Below are 17,952 nucleotides of genomic sequence, written 5' to 3' on the forward strand. Positions count from 1 at the left end.
TAAGTGTGGCGTAGCAATACAAAATGGCGCACCAATCAAAATTGATCTTATATTCTTATCGTAGTGGCTTGTCAAACCACTATAAATCTGTTAGTTTTATAGAGCTCATAAAACGGTAACACCCTGACGAAATAGTTTTTTTGCTGCTATTATGAAGATTATTAAAGTTCAACACCAAAATTATTTTTTTATGTGAGGCCATATTGCCATATTCTAGTATTTTGTTTCTTCAAAGCAAAGTGTTTTGCAGAAAGAAAGTTATTGTCAATCGGTTTTCCTGTCAGAGGAACCAACACAAATGATTTTGCAGAATTTGAGATTGACAAACTGAATATGTACACTCAAGTACTTTTTTTACACGCTTTGTGTTTTCGAATATTAAGAACGAGGCAACTTAGGGACCATTAATTTATTTCTCAATACATTTGGGAGAGGCCCGACATTCGTCACGTATTTTGTAAATGGTTCCTAAGTTGCACCGTTCTTGAGTAATCGAAAAAAAAACAAACCGTGTAAAAAAAGACTTGAGTGTATATTTATTTTGTTAAAACAACCAGTTTTTTTAAAATTGCAAAATTTCAATGGCGCGTTTATTTTATCCACCTATCATATCAATATGCACGATAAAATTAAATGGGCACATGCTGTAAACCAACGGAATTGCTTAAAAATGTATTAAATATTCTATGGGATATTTCATTATGGTCGCTATAAACCAAATCGATCAGAATAATACTTTTATTAGCTGGTCATAAATGCCTCTATGCGAACGTAATAAAACTTGGAATTGTTACTTGGGTTGTGCTATCTGTCAGCTCATGGACATGACTACTGAACTGCTGACAATGTTTGTCTTTCTTAGTTTTCTATCATTTTTCAAAATCGTCTGCTGTTGACATTCTTCGATCATCGTCTCCATTGTGATGTCATCGTTGCTCTCCATCTTCGCCAACAACCTGATGCGCACATCGGAATCGCGTTCTCCCTTCATTCCGCAAACGAACGTAAGACATTTGAGCTGTTGCTCAATCTGGATCTTGCTGCATATCTTCGTCAGTTCTGCGCACCTTTTGTTTACCCGACATCCGATAGTGCCGTAGTCTTTCCTTTACCTTTCTTCACCGTTGACTTCCCACGCGTTCCATCTTTGATAACGCTTTAACGTGTGTATCAATCCTGATGAAATTTTCACGACTAAGCCAAAAGTCCTTCTACATCAAAATGCTGCCATTAGTTTCTTGACACGTCAACTAGCGGCGTTGCAGTAACTAGAAAGAATTGGAACAGACTTGACTAGAAACTGAATTTGCGCCCCAGTATTGATAATTTTTCATTGGATTTCTTTCTTCATTCTTTTATAGGAAATTAAGTTAAGTTTTTTAAACGAATTGTGCAATACGATTTTGTTCCAGAGTCACAGGGAAAACTAATTCTCGATTAATTCATTATTTTGAGCCCAGTCATTTGAGTCGAGGGTCTCGTGGTTAACTTTAATTTGGCTGTGGTATATATATCTTGCTCTTCAGGGCAAATGAGCTCTGCGCATTATGAGCAGCTACCACTTCCGGACCCTGTTTGGTTTCGTAATTGTGTGAACAAAGGTCCCCGAACATTTTAAATCCGACATATATGCTACGCTCCGTCAGCCTAACGGCACCCGTTCAGGATATCCGTCTGCCTGGGGTTTTCCGTGCCTGCCTGGCGTTCGTAGAGGCGGAAACTCGATTTAGCTTTTTAATTTCCTGCTCGCGGCCACATCCGATGGCGTCGCTTCGGAATAGCCACTCCGGGGAGCGCTCCTTTTGTGGGCCTATTTGTGAGGCAGTGCCATTTTGTGCGAAACCGGCCGCGGATACAGTCCGGTTTACCGCTGTCCGACCAGTGTCCCTCGCAGCGGTGAATGATACAATGTTGATTTTAGCGACTGAGTGACGTATTTATGTTTATTGCTATCCGCCTCCGTACCCAGGAGGTGCATTTATACTGGCAACAACGGTGGATACGAGATTTGGTTTCAATGTTATCAACTGCTTTGATTTGTTGAGGTTTCTGACATAAATAAGGATTGTGGTATGAAACATGTATATCGGTCATCCTACTTCAGACGAATTATAACAATGCAGCGGAAAACACTTAAATTATAGTGTACCTGCTGGTGCTTATTTAGTGCAGAATGCACCAATCTGGTTCAAAAATGCTTTCAATGAGTACTCTATTTCTGGAACGACAACATTCACTTGTGTAGGATATCCTTTGTAAAACAAGTGAATAAGACTTGGCACGTGTGCTAGCATTTTTAGTGCCTTTTTGCTCGGTACGTTCCAAGACAGAGATAGAGTGCTGATCGGGTGTAACCGAGTGAAGTGGAGCTTTTCTCATATCATCAAGCTGGATCTTGTCTCGCATCGACAATCGCTCAGATAAAAAATTACGCTTTAGTTTGACGCTGGTTACAGCATCCGTTGCACTATAGACGAAGCATTGTAAATATTGTTGCACGTTTTATTCGAGAGTGGTGTCAATTTAAGATGTGCCTACCTAACATAAAAAATTATCTCCATATCAATTTCTCATTATCTTATATGGGTCATTCCATCTCAAACGTACACAAGGTTTGGATTGGACCATCAGCGATTTCAACCAAAGTTGGCATAATTGTTCACTCCGACCCCACAACCAATTTGCCAAAGTTTTACGCCTATTGATCAATCCCCCTAGCAGTGGCGCTACTTCCTTTTTTAGGGATTTTTAAAAAAGTCATTTTTCGGGTCTAAATATCTCGGGTCTAAATATCTGTGAAGACATGCCAATTTACTATTTCTATGGGTTTTTGGCCGCGCAATCGAATGATGTTATCAGTTTTTATCTAATTTGTCAACATCATACATTTTTTTGCAATTTAAAATGAAAAATTAGAATATCTCAAAACACTCCCAATTTTATTTTCAAATAAATATCCTTAAAATGTTCGCCAGCAAATCTTACATAAGAATCTGTTAACTAGAAAAACAATATTGGTAGTTTGGGTGATATTGTGTTTTAAATATTTGGGGCATGCGTGATTCTATCTGAATTGTTAGTAAAAGTATGGTTGAACACGTCTGCCTAAAATTTCTGGACAATTTCATGAATAAATAATGTATTTTGATGAAAAAGATGCATTTTCAACATAGAATCAACATAACAAATTTTGATGTTCTGGATATTTTTGTATATATTTAAATAAAAGTAGCAATTTCGTTCAAATTTTTATAGTTTCTTTCTAGTTGACCCGACAAACTTCGTATTGCAAAACCGTGTTGTATATGAATCGTGAATCTCGGATGACCTTTGTCACAATGTTGAGTTTTGCAAGTTTCTGGGGAGTTCATGGATGTTTTAATATACAAATTTTCCTCACAGTAAAGTAGAAAACAACTTCCTCCATTGCTCAGCCTGATAAAATAAAGCGGATAGCATTTAAATATTCGTCATCATTACAAACCATTTCGCCGAATACCATATTGCGGAACACCAATTCACGGCTGACCATAACGCGGAATATACAGTTTCGCAGAATACCATTGCGCGAAAAACCTTACGCGGGATGTACCATTTCATGGAAAATCTTTTCGTAGAAAGTACCATTTCGCAGGGGTGACCCAAATGAAGGACAGTAATAGAGGTCAGTAGATCTAGGAAAATAAATCAACCTAGATAGAGGAGATTTCTACGAGGGGCTGCCCCCCGCACTGGCCGGCGCTTCCGACGGAAGGTCGCCGGCAACACTCGCGGCCTGTGGCCGTCTCGCGCTAAATTATCTAATGTTACTATTGATTGTTTTTGGTGGTCTTGTTATTGATTAATGTTTTATGAAAGAGTCTAAAATTTCTAAAGTTCGATTAGTTTTTGAGTTACGCAAAAATTTCTGTTTTATTTGTATGAGAGTCCTTATCCCCCTACCACAGGGGTGAGGGGTCTCAAACCATCATTAAAAAAATTCCCGCCTTCAAAACTCCCCACCTGCCAAATTTGGTTTGGTTTGATTACTTGCACCATAGAAAAAGTATTTGCCTCTTAAAACACCTACATGCCAAATTTAAAGTGGGGAGGGGTCCTAATTCATCATAGAAAAAAATCTTGCCTCCAAAAGCCTTCACATACCAAATTTGGTTCCATTTGTATGGAAGACCCCCCTGTTAAAGGGGAGAGGGGTCATAATTCCCCTCCTAAAGAGGGAAGGGGCTCAATTCGCCATAGACGCCCCCCTTCCTTTCCGCTCTTCCCCCCTCCTTCTCCAAAAAAATTTTCATTTCTTTCCCCTACCGTCCCTTCATCAATTGTAGAACCATCGTTTCAAAAAATATTAAATATATGTATGACCTCATTCCAAGGTCAAGACTAAAATCTTGAGATTAGTCTATAGAAAAAAATGCCTACAGAAACACCCACATGCTAAATATGGTTCCATTTGCTTGAGTAGTTCTCTAGTTATGAAGAAAGTTGTATTTCATTAGCATAGGAGCCCCCCCTCTTAAAGTGGGGAGGAGTCTTAATTCACCATAGAAAAAATTCTTGCCTCCAAAAACCTTCACATGCCAAATTTGGTTCCATTTGCTTGATTAGTTCTTGAGTTATGAGGAAATTTGTATTTCATTTGTATGGAAGCCCCCACTCCTAAAAAGGTAAGGGGTCCTAATTCATCATAGAAAAAATTCTTATCTCCAACAACATCCATATGCCAAATTTGGTTCCATTTGATTGATTAGTTCGCGAGTTATGAGGAAATTTGTATTTCATTTGTATGGGAGCCCCTCCTCCTAAAAAGGTAAAGGGTCCTAATTCATCATAGAAAAAATTCTTATCTCCAAGAACATCCATATGCCAAATTTGGTTCCATTTGATTGATTAGTTCGCGAGTTATGAGGAAATTTGTATTTCATTTGTATGGGAGCCCCTCCTCCTAAAAAGGTAAAGGGTCCTAATTCATCATAGAAAAAATTCTTGCCTCCAAGAACACCCACATGCCAAATATGGTTCCATTTGATTGATTAGCTCTCGAGTTATGAAGAAAGCTGTATTTCATTTGCATAGGAGGCCCCCCTCCTGAAGTGGAGAGGGGTCCTAATTCACCATAAAAAAATATTGTCTCCAAAAACCTTTACATGCCAAATTTGGTTCCATTTGCTTGATTAGTTCTCGAGTTATGAGGAAATTTGTATTTCATTTGTATGCAAGCTCCCCCCTCTTAAAGAAAAGAGGAGTCATAATTCCCCTTCTAAAGAGGGGAGGGGTCTCAATTTACCATAGAAAAAATTCTTGTCACCAAAAACACCCACATGCCAAATTTTGTTCCATTTGCTTGATTAGTTCTCAAATTATGCAGAAATTTGTGTTTCTTTTATATGGGAGCCCGAGCCCCCCCTCTTAGTGGGGGGAGGGATCTCTAACCTTCATAAGAACCTTCCCTGGCCCCAAAAACCTCTACATGCAAATTTTCACGCCGATTGGTTCAGTAGTTTTCGATTCTATAAGGAGCATCCCGACAGACAGAAATCCATTTTTATATATAAGATCCATCTAACAAAATCTTAATGAATTTATAGGCCCACAAATAAAAATTATATTAAATCTGTCCTCCATAGTCGCTGCTTGAATTTTCCACTTGGCTCTCCAAACTCGAAGAGTTCTTCAACCCGAGTGAAAGTCCGGACACATGCAGTCATTGGCTCATGGAATCCAAATGTGGTACGATGAAAACTGGCATGCAGCAACGATGTAATGCGTAAAGGTCTTTGCGAAGCACGGAAATTGAACTTTGCAAGAAACGTCGGTGAACCGATGTCGTTGTTTAAAATGTTTGCCACTAGCGTTGCCTGCTGAACTTTGCGGCGCCGTTCCAGACTGTCCAGGCCCAGTAAACGACAACGTGTAGGATACGGCGGAAGATTGTCACGATCTTGTCAAGGCAAATCCCTAAGAGCCATGCGAATGAACCTTCTCTGGATGCGTTCGATTCTTAGCATCCACGTGAGCTGATGAGGTAACCAAATTACACTTGAATTTTCAAGTACTGAACGGACTAATGCGCAATACAAGAATTTTAGGCAGTAAGGGTCCTAGAAATCTCTTCCCTCCGGAGGATACTTCCATCAATGTTGTAGTCAAACACAATCGGGCTGTGAATGCGATGGAACGTGATTACCTCACATTTGGCTATACTCAGAATCAAGTAGTTTAGCTTGCACCAGTTCATAAAAGCATCTAGTAGATCCTGCAGCTGGTGATAATCGTCGACAGAGCGCACATTAAGATACAGTTTGAGATCATCGGCGTACACAAGTATGCAACCGGTATGAAGTAGTAACGCGACGTCGTTGAAAAATATGATGAAGAGTAAAGGTCCCATATTGTTTCCTTGGGGAACACCGGATTTGTTAGTAAACACAGCTGAAACGGTAGATTCCAATTTGACTTGCAGGACTCTATCACATTAATATGAGCCAAACCAACGCAATAGTCGTTACGAGGCTCCTAGACGCTGCAATTTTCACTAGCGGATGCGGTGGTCAATCAGGTGGAACGCAGCTTTCAAGTCCGTGTATACTGCGTCCACTTGTGCTTTTTCCTCGAGTTGTGTGATGCAAGAGGAAGTGAAGTCGAGTAAATTAGTCGAAACCGATCGGCCTGATCCGTGCTGGTAGATGGATATGTAGTTCTTAGTACGATTGAGGATTGCGGTGCTGACGATGATTTTAAAAAGCTTAGACAGTGGACAGGCTTGTAATACCTCTGTAGTTCTTAACATTTCGTCGATCACCCCGTACATGTACATGTAAGGTTGTTTCCAGATATCAGGAAATTTGCCTTGCGTAAAGGACTTTCGGTTGCCGGTCGAATGTTTTTCTGACTAAACTACTGCCGCACCTTTTTATTGGGTTGTTTACTATCCGCTTTTGTTTTATTCTCCCAATCCTATCATTCCACACTCGCACTCGGCGACGATATTATTTTTTTGTATGAATGCTCGAGAAGATACACTGTTATCTACCCGGTCAGCGCGGTAGAAACGGGAAGTCTTGTTGCCGACGTCGCACTGGCAAGTCTAGTGATTATCACCACAACCGGGTGTTTTACCTTTGTTATACAATATAACAAAGGTTTAGGAATTGGTCGAAAAACACGAAGTCAATCTGAGGCCCGGAGGGCCATGTCACATATACCAATCGATCAGGTTCGACAAATGAGCAATGTCTGTGTGTGTGTGTGTGTGTGTATGTGTGTATGTGTGTGCGCTTCAATTTTCAATCGCCTATTTCTCGAAGATGGCTGAACCGATTCGTCTGCTATAACTTTTATTTTAAAGGTATTTTTACCTAGTATATCACTATTAAATGGTTTCGTGGTCTGACTTTTAGTTTAAAAGTTATAAGCAAAAATGTGAAAATTACGTGACACGATTTTCTCCGGAACCACATAACCGATTTCATCGATCTTAGTACCAAATAAAAGCTCTTACTATTGCTAAACTTCACGCCAATTTTTATTGAAAACAAACAAGTGGTTTAAAAGTTATGCCTAAAAAACCAGTTTTGACAAGGTTCAAATGATCGCCTGTTTCTCAGAGATGGCCAAACCGATTTACGTGCTATTAGTTTCATTTGGCAGGTAATATAGCCGGATAGATCACTATTGAATGGTTTTTTGATTGGATGGTTAATTTGAAAGTTATGAGTAATTCAATACACCACACCAAAATTAACAATAATTTATAATGATTTTGACCAAGAAAAATAACCTAATTTCAATTATTTTAATATCAAACGAGAGGTTTTCACACTACGAATATATATGCAAAATTACATAAGAATTGGTTTTACCGGTCAAAAGATATTAACCCTCGAACACTCGCGCCAACTTTTATTACACGGTTACTTACGCGCACAATAGCCCAAAACCAAAGAAAACGTGCGCACTAGAGTTTTGACTAGGAAAACTTGGTTTTAAGTTTATCGAACCTTTGGAAGAGTTTCTTGAAATTGCAAGCTCTATCGTTTGGTAGAATTTGATTTTTGATTAATCCCCCTAAAAGTGAAATAAAAAATCAGAGGGGTTGTGTACAAGACACGACCGCATATATAGGTGACGCAGGACTACGTAAGTCTCTTTGTAGTGATAGTAGCATGTATTCAATCATTCAATCATTCATTCGGTTCTTCATGTATACATGCTATATGCAACATATACCGTGGACCCCCGTTCGTTTGACCATTTTTAATCTGAAAACTTTTTAATTTGAACCCCGTTGGTTTGCACGACGTGCAAATTAAAAATGGTTCAAACGTCATTCTCAACATGACATCATTTGTTTATGCAGACAATGCACATAAACACGATTTGTTTATACTGACCTAGCGTGTTTAATCGCGTTCGTAAGAAATCTGTTGGCGCGAGGAGGGTTTGTCACCCTTTCTGGCGTACTTCTCAAACAAGGACATCAAAATGGTCTAGGTTTAACCACGGTGTTAAGAAATCTTGTTGAAATGAGGATACTTTGTCACTTGTTTTGGCTTACTTCTCAAGCACAGATATCAAATTGGTATAGGTTAAGATCATCGCAAAGGATCATCCAACCAATCACGAAGCGAGAATTCTGGTAAAACATAGGTTCATTATTTTCAATTTTTCAATAGTTCAACATCAAGAATTCATACTTTCCTTCATTTGGGTCAATTCTTAGAAGATTTGCCAATCGATTGGTGTAAGAATATTGAAAATCGATCGGAAAACCGCTGAGCTATTAGCGCTCAAAATCTTTCATTTTTCGTGACGCTCGCATTTTTCGATTTTTTGGAATGACACCCTATCTCAAAACTTGCCGTAAGACGTAGTCCTACGTCAAAAATTATTTTCCTTCAGTTTCAATATAACACATTGATGTGTTCTGCAAAGTTTTAGAGCATATTATTACAAGAAATTTTGCTGAAGACAGTAACCTTCTATCTCTTCAACGAAGAGATCTTATTTATTGTATATGAATTTGAAAAATTAGTTTTTCTATTTTAGCTCTTTTTGTAATTGTTGTATGACTTTTTCATGTATTACAAAGTTGTATAAATAATAAAAATACACAACTTTGCTGAACATAGATACCTCTATGTTTCCTTGTTTACGAACTGTAGAACTTTGATTATAAAAAATACCCTGATTTTGACCCCGAATCACTCGACTACCAACAGACGGATATATTTTAAACATTTTACATTTGCTGGTAGTTTTGCTGCACACAGACACCATTTTTCCATATGAAGAAACGAAAGAAAATTCCAGTTGGGGCCAACTGCGGTACACCTGCTTCGTTTCTGTGATGTCGGTTTATGCTAATCTATTTTCCTAACAATTTAAAGTAATAATGCATTGAATAATTCTGACATTTTGCTCATAACAAGTTTATTGAAGAATATACGTTAGTATATACGTAATATACGATTTGTAACTATATAACAATATGGCATTCAAAAACCTACATATGGTGTACAAAATACAACAACGTGAGTAACCGAAGGTTCATAAAAATTGATGAAATTTATTCAAGAAAACTTTATTGTTGTGAATCAAATAGAATGGCGTTACAGGAAATTATGCATAGTTCAAAAACCTATTAACTAGACCTTTACTACGCAATGTATATGTTAAAGAATAATATTTCATCTTGCAACTTACTTTTACTTGCACTTACCCTCATTAGTAACAACTTACTCAGCAATTTCATGAGAAAAGTAACTATCAAAATTTATAAGTGCTTCTATTTGTTTCAAATTTTGTAAACTTATTCAATTTCCAAAAATTTCATGTAAACCAAATGTGTCGATTTCTATCTCAAATAGCAAGTAAGACGTATAACAAAGGTTCCATTCACCACTAGGTGGATTAAATCAGGTTTTTTCTTTTTGATCTGTATATGATTCTAGATGCGGTCATGACATGAGTTCTTGTTTGGAAAGGGATTTCTTCTCGACGGCAGAAACAAAGCGCAATCATACAAAAAATAATATCGTCGTCGAGATGAGTATGTGGTGCGAGTGTGGAATAGTAGAATTGTAGGGTATAAAACAAAATTGGCTATTAGCCTACCTAACTAGACCCACCTGTCATTAAATTTGAACACAGAAATTTTACATTAAATTTTACAGCGAAGGTGGGCCACGTGTCCTAATGTGACCTAGTCTGGGCACGCCAGTGGTGATCTGTGCATGACCATGCAACTCCATTGGACTAAATTCAGAGCTGGTGCTTTGTCTTTTAAAACACAATTCAGGATCAATGAATCATAAAGGACGCCATACTAGTTTGCTAATATTTAACGAACAAGGCTTAAGCTTTTGCTTAATACTTGCTGTGTTTTCAAGCTAACCCGTACACGGCTCAATTCAAAACCATTCCATCGTTAAGCTCTCAGCATATGTTTTTCTTTCTCTTATTTATCACCGAATAGTATGCTAGTGCGGATGCATGATGAGGTAATGATCACCACACGTTTCGCCTCGTGATATTATTTCACGTTCAAAGCGTCCCTGCTAGTGGCATTCGCTATCATTCTGCCGTACTTTTGCCACATTCATGTGCTTGTATTTTTTTTTCCTCTGTAAATAGCGAGAAGATTTATACTCATATTTCACATTTTCACTGCGGAAGAGCGAACAAAAAAAACGACATTCTGTTCCTGCTTCTTTGAGAAATTGAAAAACCGCACCATTACCGCGGACGAAACCTTTTATGACGGCAAGTACTAGCGAGGAAATCTTTAATGCCGGAAAAGTGCGAGTGTCGAGTGTTCTGCATTTTCTGTCCACTTTGTTCCCCGTTCCGGTGAAGTGCAGTCATATTTCCCCGTTCGGTATGCGAGCAAATGGTTGACGACGCAAATCCTTGCACACGCTAGTTTGTTTTCCTGGTTTGAGCCGTTCAACGAAAAATTCAGAGTTCACATGAGCCATACTTATTGCAGTGTGCAGTGTGCTAGTCTAGGACGGCGTCTGGCAAACTGGTTCTCATGGGTTGCACACGCAGTATTCTGATAGAAAAATTAAAAGTTTCCAGGCTGCTGACTGCATGGGTGAACTTAGTAAAATCCAGCTTCTAGATTTTCTGATTTTCTAACCGTGAAAATTTACAACTGGGAAGTTTTTAGAAAGACATTTCGAGCGTTTCGTTGACAAGAATCAAATCAAAATGATCAAATTCCGTCGAGTTAAAAACAATACTTGCTTTGGTTTAGCCTTGGAACCTACCAGTCAAAAAAAAAAAATGAAGACAAAACCATAATTTCATCGCGAAAATTGAACAAGAAGCTTTGGCGCCGCCAAACGATCCACTGGTCTGATTGTCGCTTCAATTGCGTTAGTTAGAATGTCCTTTCTTTACCAGCACAAACCAAAAAATGGCAATGATTGCTTCCCTGGTATGCGATAAATTATCGCGTTTGGAGATTTTCATTATCGCCATCTTTCTTTCGTATACGTGTAGATATATCCATACGGCACTAATGATTCATTGAGGTTAAGCGAAACTTTGCGCCGTTCAAGTATCGGTTCAGCGGCACTGTTTGCTATAATTCGTTCCACTTGGCTAACCTTTGCAAAGCAGGATTCCTAAGCGAAATTAATAACTTCTTCCCAAATGTCCCATTTCGATGCCGGTATTGCAGATAATCTTTACGATAATGCTGTAGCAAGAATCGTCTTTAATCGAAATAATCCCGGCGATTCCGTTCCGGGATTGATACAGGCGCTCCTCCTCGGAGCACGGAGACATTCCACCGCGTGCTTGCTTGCTGCCTACAGGACAGGGGAGCACTCTATTAGCGCCAGACAGAGCCGTCACTCTCCGGGTGCTCGTAAAGCGATTACAAACTTTGGCAATTTTGGGGTGGATACGACAGCAACACCAATAATGTTAATTATATCAAGTGCCACATTCCGGTGATGGCTGTGAAAGCTAGACTAAAGTTAGCGAACACTGCTGACGGTTGCACTGTGACCATACACACATTACACGTACACAAACACACACACAATGACGACGGTACGCTCCGCCAAGGAAGGCTGATGCACGGAACGTTGAAGACAGTAAAGAATTGAGATGTTTCTTTTTAGTCGATTTTCTTCGGTGTCTGCTCCGGCAGTGAAAGTGCCCATTGCAGGAAACTCAAGTTTGGTTCATGAAACTTCAAGTTAAAAAAAGCGAAAAGTGTTCTCTCTGTTTTTACCACCAGGTACCTACTGTCATAAAAAAACGTTTCATCACCAGTTTTGGAAAGTTGTTGTGGTTGTTGTTTTTCGTTAAAACAGTTTTAGAAAGTGTCCTTGGCATTACTCATGAATTTTATTTAAAACTTTTATAAAACGTGTAGAAATGCTGGCACTTCGAACAAGAAAACTGAAGAGATTCATATTCTACTGTTTTTTAAAAAGCGTTGTTACGATTCAATAAAACGAAAATATTTATTCAATTTCTGTAAATTCAAATGCAATTGAAGTCGAATGACACTTCTGTGCATTACATGGAATAAGTGTTTGACATAGGACTACGTTTTACCGCAGGATATCATTCCATAATTTAGATTCTAGTTACCGTCACGAAAATATAACGGATTTTGAACGCTAATAGCTCTGCCAATTATGAATGGAATTTTCATGGTTTAAAAAACAGTCGACTCATAATAAATGTAGCATTTATGTGGTTTCTGTTACAGTTTCCTTTTTCAATCACTAATTAGTGAAAACTAACGAAAAGTTTCAAGGCCAAGTTTACTCATACATTTTTTTCGTGATCGACTTGATTCACAGGCAGGGACGACAGTTAAATACACCACCTGCTTACTATGATTTCGACTACTTTCTTTAAAAAAAAAGAGGCACAGTCTCCTCGTCCTAACAGGTCGAAGATTCTTTATGGCTTCTACACCCAGACCAATTTGTTGTCTGTGCTTGAATAGTACGCCAGAAATAGTGACAAAATTTCTTCGTCCCAAGAAGACTTTTTACGACCGCTTTTAAACCTAGACCAATTTGATGTCTATGCTTGGGAAGTGCGCCAGAAAAAGTGACAAAACTTCCTTTTCTCAACAGGTCCAAGACTCTTTACGCCGATTGAACCTATGCCAATTATAATGTAATTTGTGTTGAGGAAGTGCGCTACAGCTGTAGTGCTTGGCAATGTTGCTAATTTTCATCGCGATGATGGCTCATTGCAGCCCATCAGCGATTTAAATTTTGCCGCCGCAAAACCTGGCGAGAAAAATATGAATTGATTACGCTCGCAAATACTCGCCCGGTATCTCTGTCTCACATTTATTATCAATATACACTTGCGACACCAGATACAACCAGTAACTTCAAGCGGCACACGGACAAACAAAATGATGTCAAGGTCTATTTTCAATGAAATGCAAACCTAGTTAGGGTTTATTTCTACTTCCCGTCGTAGTAAGTAAAGCCACTCTAATTTTCATCATTTCTTGGATGGATTTAATGAATACTCCAAAAGTTCTTGTGCTGATTTGACTCAAACACACCTTACGATCCGTTCCCTTTGAATTCACTAAAAAGCGATTATTAAAGCATTTTATTTAAATTACGCAACTGACTTTATTTCTTAAATTCGTCGTACCGTTTTAAAATGTTTACAATTTTTACAAAATTAGCGCGCATGCATTTGTGTAAGACAGCATGACAAATGTTTTTCTGCAAAAATTTCTGCTGATCATGCAAGTTTTCGCGGCTGCAGAATAATGACAATGTGTTGCGTGAGTTATTTTCATTTTAAAGATGACGGAAATTGAAACGATTAGTCGACATTTTCTTCTTCGTCGCACGAAAAAACGTAGGAAATTTGGCTGCTAGGAATTCTTTAATGACGAAAGGCATTTAAATAGATCTCAGCTCACTTTGATCGATCGCGTATGATAGTCAACAAACTAAAATATTAGGGAATAACTAATTTTGCATTGTGTGTCATAAAAACGCTCATATTTTTAATAATTTCTGTTGCATAGGACGGGAATAGGCAATTACGACAAAGCAGAAACATGCCCTAGTATAATATTCCAAGTAGTTCAGATACTAACAGTCGAACTAAAAAGTAATATAACTGCTACAAGTTTTTATGACGGTTCTATGTAATAAATTTAATATCCTATAGTACATTTATAGTGCTTATTTCTTAAAATTGTTAATTCATCAAAATTCATCGCGATGATTCAAAATGAAGGCTATTCGTGTTTGATTGCATCACTTGCGATTATTTTATGCGGGAAAATAACATGAGTTTTAATTTGGTTTGCTCTCACTGTCATAAAATAATGTTCAGCTAGAAAAGAATTGCCAGAAAACTCGAGTTTTGAAATCATCTTTGAGAGCGTTTTAAACCGAATCAATACTTTTATCGTTGCATAGCAGCACTGGTGCTCGGTTGTGATATATTTCTATATCTATATGAATGTGCGCGTTTGCCATTTTATCGGAAGAATTGTGTTGTGGCAACGATATGCTACTAATAAAATGGGATCGAAATAGTGAAATGTTTTTAACGTGTGGGAAAGGTCGGTAATAAAAACAATCCTCGATTTCTGTAAGATAACAGAAAAGCAGTAGCTTGATTCCTGATTTTGTTAAATTGCTTCCAAATGCACATTTTCGCCAGTGCAACTATGTTGTTTTCTCGTGGTGTGATTTATGCACTAAAGGCCCAGACACAATGCATACGAATTTTACTACGTTGCGGAAATTTAACAGAACACCCATGGAAAAACTGTCGAATTGACAATGATCTCGCTTTTGATTTCTAGTTTTTGTATGGTTTATTTTGATCACTATTTTCTTTAGTTTTGGCAATTGTTTATGCTACGCTATCACATGGAAAGAGGCGTAGACTCCGGAATATGTACAGGTCCCAATTTTTTATCCATCTGTAAAGAAACAGATGGTACCGCAGGGAAGAACGCCATTTTGCCATATAGTGCGATCCCCAAGCAAACAAAAGTTCGAATTTCGCTTAAGGAACAAACTTGAAAGTTCATATTTGGTTCAAATTTAGTTCCGCATAACTTTCTTGCTGAACAACCAGACACTACATTTGTAAACCGAACTTCATTCTCATTAAAGTACCGTTAATATCTGTAGCAACTTGAAAGTCCAACATGCAGCTTGAAAGTTCAACGTACAACTTGAAAGCAACTTAGAGTTTGGATAATGGTGTCTAAGGAAGGTTAACAAGCTTTATGTCTATGAAGCTATAGCTTGCTAAGCAGCGTTACCTGTAATTAACCGAACTTCAAAGCTGCCTTGAGTTCGCTGCATAGAGCGCCAAGCAGCTTCTGAAGAAATTTTGGCAAAAGTTTATAAAACAGCACTTGTATAGTTCTATTTTTATACTTTTCCATTTTCTACCTCCGCCTCCTCCTAACTTTTGTAAAGTCGGTTCATGCGATTAAGATAGACCATTTAAAAAAAAACCTAACTAACACCGACCGCTACTGGATTTGAACCCGAGCGTTCCTCGTTGCAAGCCTATCCTGATGCATTGCGCCATCTCTGACACCGCTAGTGACATGAATTTTGCCGATGAGTTGTTCTTAAGTGTAAGTTCGTTTCGGGGCTGTGATAAATGAGAAATTAGCACATCGAGTAAAAACGATGCAAATCGCATATTCCAGCAACGGAGCAGTGGTATGCGTCTAAGTCACCGAAAAGAAGTACTCGAGTTCAAATCCCCGAGGTTTATGTTGGAGGTGTGTGGTAAGTTACAATAAATTAATATTTATAAAAAAACAGTCGATAATTAACCGAAATTAAATAACTTAGTTAATGAGAAATGTCATGAATCTGCAAAACAGGAAGAAGTGTGAAAATATTCCCCCAATCTTTTTTATTTTGAAAATTATTTAAGTTGCTTTTTGGGCTGAACGGTGTTCTATATAGCGACTTAAGTGAACTTTTTGCGAACTTTCTAGTTCTGTTAAAAGCCACTTTGTATTCCCTTCGAAGTTTAAACATCAAATACGAACTTGAAAGTACGGTTAATTACTTAAAAATGAAGTTGAATAGAGTTCTATTCATGATCATTTCGTTGGCTGATTAAGCCAAAAAATCCCCTTATATCGGAACTTTTGGTTACTTGGGTCTGTATCAATTCACTATATGGAACATCCATGTTAGGCCGTGCCTTCATGCAGTCAGAGATTGCCGTTACTAGGGGTGATAGTTTGAAGATTGAAGTCCCTCGGTACGCGAAGGTTGCTAATTTGGTATATTACGGCACTTTTGTAACCTTAGTGCACCGAGTTCGGTTTCCTTCTTCACATGAAGATGTGAAGGCCAGGGCTTCAACCGATCCTTTTTTTATACCGCGCATTCAAATTCACATGGTCTGTATAGTGGTGTAATACGAATGTTATGTATAACGCAACTAGCAGCTTGCTCAGTCATGCCTCCATATTGAACGGTAGAACGAATGCATTTTAAACTTTTTGAACATTTTCGTTTCGACCAAATTGCCTTCACCATTTGGAACAGCGAATGACTGCAAAACAGTTAAATGACTGGCAGTCACCACGCTAACGAAAAGCAATCGCGCTATCGTATGATTCAATACTGCAAAAGAACAACCACTACATGTACATGGAAGGAACTCCGTCCAATATAAACGAACATTTTGCTTACGTTGGACCGACTCCGGATGGCAAACTATTACTGTGAGCAGCAAAAGATCGTTCAAAAAGCGCAAGTTGAATGCGGAAAGCGTACGCATTCATGCAGTCAGATTCAACTTTCGATCCCTTTTCAACCCCCTGGTAAAGGCAGTAAGCATAACATTGCCTCAAGGGATGCAGTTGGTGTTATGCGCATGACGCTGGTCACTGACACACATGCCAGGCGTTGAACTAAGTTTAGCATGGCTTGCGCTGTCACCTCGTTCACCTTTGGCCACCATACAAGAGCGGCATATACTTAGACCGCCTGTACCGGGCAATATTAGTATATGACCAAGGGGTAGTTGGTATTTCGGTCCCCAGGTTTTACCAAACAGTGAACTGCATGCCCATATGGCTGTTGTTGCTTTCTTGACAGCACAATCTAGGTGAGCAGTCCAGTTCAGTTTATGACCGAAAATAATCCAGATGTTTAGCTTCATTGTTGGAACTTAATCTGACGCCATTCAGTGTAGGCGTAGTAAGAGGATGTCTCCCCTGCCTAGTGAATGGTATCACGACAGTTTTGGTGGGGTTTATGTTAAGCCCCTCTCGTAAATTCCACGAAATAGTGGTATTTAAAGTTCTTTGCATACGACTAGACAGCACTACGTCAAATTTACCTCTAACAATAAGTACTACACCGTCGGCGCACGCAATGGCCTCATAACTATGCTGTGACAGTTTGGGAAAGATTGTGTCGACCACCAGCAAGGGGGCAAGGGGGAGAGAACTCCTCCTTGAGGACATCCTTTGATCACTGAGATCGTGATCGATGTATCTCCCAATGAGGCTGTGATTTCCGTGCTTGACAGCATTGCTTGAATTCAGCTCATTGTCGACTGGCCAGTTCCTTTGTTAAGGAGAGTCGTATTAAATGAAGCGAAGGACGTGTTGTCGAAAGCGCCTTCAATATCAAGAAAAGCACAGAACTAAACTAAACTAAACTAACAGATTTATTGTGGTTTGACAAACAACCATAATAAAATCAATTTCGATTGGCGCGCCATATTGTATTGCTACGCCACATGTATGGTAAGTTTATAAGAGACATGGTGCAGCCAACTAGTTTAATCGTGGTAATATCAATTGCTTTATTAACGGTAACTGCTTTATTAACAGTTTTATTATTGATTTCTAGCTAGCTATAAGTGTGTTTTGACTCGTACCCTCTTGGTATTACGTAATACCATAACAAAACCAGAGGTAATGATTAATACCGC

This window comes from Sabethes cyaneus, chromosome 1 (genome assembly GCF_943734655.1).
Source record: "Sabethes cyaneus chromosome 1, idSabCyanKW18_F2, whole genome shotgun sequence".
Taxonomy (NCBI): domain Eukaryota; kingdom Metazoa; phylum Arthropoda; class Insecta; order Diptera; family Culicidae; genus Sabethes; species Sabethes cyaneus.